Source organism: Solanum lycopersicum, chromosome 10 (genome assembly GCF_036512215.1).
Source record: "Solanum lycopersicum chromosome 10, SLM_r2.1".
Classification (NCBI taxonomy): Eukaryota; Viridiplantae; Streptophyta; class Magnoliopsida; order Solanales; family Solanaceae; genus Solanum; species Solanum lycopersicum.
In genome coordinates this window covers 19,819,641-19,823,929 of record NC_090809.1, presented here as the reverse complement: position 1 = coordinate 19,823,929, position 4,289 = coordinate 19,819,641, and the positions used below count along the sequence as shown (strand labels likewise).

The 4,289-nt window shown below is 29.7% G+C and overlaps 1 long non-coding RNA gene across 1 annotated transcript; it reads right to left on the bottom strand.

Annotated features, from left to right (window-relative positions):
* Positions 1–465: 465 nt before the first annotated feature.
* On the bottom strand, positions 466–3,697 carry LOC109121359 (uncharacterized). The gene is made up of 4 exons (XR_002028759.2): positions 3,558–3,697; positions 2,103–2,153; positions 1,143–1,247; positions 466–839 (listed from the first exon to the last, which is right to left on the bottom strand). It is a non-coding gene; the product is annotated as an uncharacterized lncRNA (long non-coding RNA).
* Positions 3,698–4,289: the final 592 nt, after the last annotated feature.

Sequence of the window (4,289 nt, the reverse complement as noted above, 5' to 3'; positions counted from 1 at the left end):
ATGAAGGTATTAAAGAAACTTTTTTCTCCTAAAATTCATATTTCATCTCTAGAAAAGATAGGATAGTCTAATATTTGTAATTTGAAAGCATTTTACAGAAGTAAGACTTTGCGATGACGATAAATATTAGCTCGACATTATTAATAAACAGCGTTAAGCGATGGATATTAGCGACGAACACTATTCTGTCACTATATAATGACGGATTTTCAACGAAATTACTATTTTATTGTGAAATTGACAAATTGTTTTTTAAGTAATAATATAGTGATGAATTGGCGACGAAATATTTGTTGTGTCTCTAAATATTAGATCAAAATTTTGACGCTTAATTTTTTCTACGGATTTAGTAACAAAGTAAAGGGTGACAAAATTAATAAATATTGAACGACGGAATTAGTGGGTTGCAACTTTTTAATATATTTTTATAAATTTATATTATATAGTGACAAAAATATCCGTTATTATAATTTTTCTAAATAATACATTGATTTGAAAGCGACTGATGTTAGAAACCGTAGTAAATCCGTTGCAAATATTTTTAAATGCCATATATTCTAGGGCACAAATTTATTTTAACATTTTCAAGCTCCTACTCCAAAGAAACCTCTCTCAAACTCCATCTCCATGGAAGCTTTCCAAGTCTCGTTGCAAGCTCCATTGAAGTTCTCCCTCTCCTTTCCAAATCTCCACTGCTAGCTTTCCAAGTCTCCACTGTAAGCTCAATCTCCCATCTCGATTTCAATTTCGTTTAGCTCGCCATATCAATAGGGATGTGGTATTTTCAAAATGGGTAGTTTCAAAGATTCATTTTGCAAAATACGAATTCCAACTCGTTTCTGCATTTGAATGTACTTAGATTCGGTGGATTTGGGTATCAATGGCTTCACTTAAAAAATTAATTGTCTTTCAGTTCAACTCGTCTTTTGAAAATAGAGATTTTCGTTGTTTGGTGTATGATATTTTAACTCTTCACTCTTTCTATTTCATTTAGCTTGATTGCTTGAAGTAGGATTGAAATTTTCTCAAAATAGGAATTTGAAAAATTTAAGTTTCTAAAAATAGAATTTTATGAAAATAATCAGTAAATATTTACACAATGAGCAACACAAAGGAATGAAAATAAGTTTAGTATGACATACCTATTCATAGTTGCCTTGAATCCTCTGAATTTTTAAGTATATCTCTGATTGAAGAGATTGAGTCATTATCTCATATTGATGCTTGCTGAAATTATCTTCCCCTGTCTATTTTTTTCAGAAAATAAACAAAAATCAGATTCATTGCTTATTGTATCATTGACTGATTCTTAGCTGTCATAGAGAGTAGTACATTTAGAAGCAAGAGTATATTTAGCAGTAAATGATCGTTTTGACTAGGGAGTCTTTTTCATCCAAACTGTTGACTCAAGATCATCTTAAACAAATGTATGCCCGCTATCTTACTTGTGTTATTAAAATCTACAATTTGATAGATTTTATGAATGAACATATTTAACAAGATTTTATTTTCTTATTAGAGTTGTGTAGATGTATAGTACTGATGATTTATAATTATGTTGGAGACTAAAGTTATATAGAGAGAAATAGCAAGGGATCATAATTAGAATTGATAGTCAAATTCATCCTATATGCATAATACAAAAGTTTCTATGATTCATTATGTCTGTATTTTTGACACAGCTGCACACTTGTACATCAGGTAAAGAAAACTAAAAGAATGAAGCATTATCTAGTGCTTAAAAACTACTTCTGTTTGATTTTTGTATTTTGACTGAGATGGTCAACAAAAGTGGACTCTACTTTAGATGAAATTTTTGTTTCCTCCTATCACTTAGAGTCATGTATAGATAATTTAAAAAACATAAATCACTATCCAGACAACTACCTATAATCTGAATGCATCCAAACAACAACTCATTCAAAACACCCACAACAGATTAAGAATACTCTAAACTTTTCACTAATCTCTTAAAAAACTCTAACTCGAATAGTATCAAGATAATGAGAATAATCTTCATCATAGTTAGATTGAGTAAAGAAAATACTTCAAAACATAAATCTCGAGCTAAATCATAAATAGAAATGATGAGTGAGACTTACTTCAAGTGAATATCAAGCAGGCCTTAATGATGAAGTTATAACAGCAGGAGCCTGCAACATTTTAGCATTTCATTACCTTGGTTATTAGAAAGAATATGAAACAATAACAACATAAATAAAAACTAAACAATTAATATGAATGAGTTGTTGTTTGGATGCGATCAGATTATAGGTAGTTGTCTGGATAGTGATTTAAGTTTTTTGAATATAATGATTTAAGTTTTTTTTAATTATCTATACATGGCTCTAAATGAAAGGAGAAAGTAAAATTTTCATCTAATGAAGAGTCCACTTTTGTTGACCATCTCAGTCAAAATACAAAAATCAAACAGAAGTAGTTTCTAAGCACTAGATAATACTTCATTCTTTTAATTTTCTTTACCTAATGTACAAGTGTGCTGCTGTGTCAAACATACAGACAGTATGAATCATCGAAATTTTTGTATTATGTATATAGGATGAATTTTGACTATCAATTCTAACTATGATCCCTTGTTACTTCTGTCTCTATAACTTCAAATCTCCAACACAATTATAAATCATCAGTACTATACATCTATACAACTCTAATAAGAAAATAATGTCTTGTCAAGTATGTTCATTCATAAAATCTATCAAATTGTAGACTTTAACAACATAAGTCAGATAGTGGGTATACATTTATTTAAGATGAGCTTGAGTCAACAGTTTGGATGAAAAAGACTCCCTAGTCAAAACGACCATTTACTGCTAAACATACTCTTGCTTCTAAATGTACTACTCTCTATGACAGTTAAGAATAAGTCAATGATACAATAAGCAATGAATCTGATTTTTATTTATTTTCTGAAAAAACAGACAGAGGAAGATAATTTCAGCAAACATCAATATGAGATAATTACTCAATCTCTTCAATCAGAAAAATACTTAAAAGTTCAAACGATTCAAGGCAACTCTAAACAGGTATGTCATACTAAATTTATTTTCATTCCTTTGTGTTGCTCAGTGTGTAAATATTTACTGATTATTTTCATTTCAGGAAAACTATAATTGATATTATTTCCTTCTCTTTATTAACCTCATGACATTTAGGGGAAATACAATTTCTAGAAAAAAAATCCTATTTTCAGAACACTTAAAGTTTTAAATTCCCTATTTTGAGAAAATCTCAATCCTAGTTCAAACAATCAAGCTAAATAAAATAGAAAGAGTAAGAGTTAAAATATCATACAACCAAACAATTAAAATCTGTATTTTCAGCGAGTTGAACTGAAAAACAATTATTTTTTCAAGTGAAGCCATTGATACCCAAATCCAGCGAATCTAAGTACATCCAAATGCAGAAACGAGTTGGGATTCTTATTTTGGAGAAAGAAAATTTGAAACTACCCATTTTAAAAATACCACAACACAATTGAGATGGAGAGCTAAACGAAATTGAAATCGAGATGGGAGATTGAGCTTAGCAGTGGACACCTAGAAAGGCGAGGGAGAACTTCAATGGAGATTGCAACGAGACTTGAAAAGCTTTAATGGAGATGGAGCTTTTGAGAGGTTTCTTTGGAGCGGGAGCTTGAAAATGTGGAAATAAATCTGTGCCCTAGAATATATGACATTAAAAGTACTTGCAACGGATTTACTTAAGGATTCTAACATCCATCACTTTCAAATTAATGTACTTATTTAGAAAAATATAATGACCGATATTTTCTTCACTATATAATATAAATTTTATAAAAATATATTAAAAAGTTTAGCAACCCACTTATTCCGTCGTTCAATATTTATTAATTTTTTTACCCATACTTTGCTACTAAATTCGTAAAAAAGAATAGGCGCCAAAATTTCTCTCTAATATTTAGTGACACAATAAATATTTCATTGCCAATTCGTCGCTATATTATTATTCAAAAAATTATCTGTCAATTTTACAACAAAATAGTAATTCCATTGAAAATCCGTCATTATATAGTGACGCAATAGTGTTGGTCGATAAACGTTGTTTTTTAAGTAGTAATTGTTTGTAGACCTACAACAAGCGAAAAAGAATCTGGAAAGAAAATATCCAAGTTCCTTAGAGGATTCAAGCTTGGATTTGAGGAAAATTATGTTTTGCATGACGTATGTTAGTAATTGCTTCACTGTATTTCATGCATCTATGTGAATGAAGTCTATTGATCACATCTGAAATAAATTGTATGATCGAAG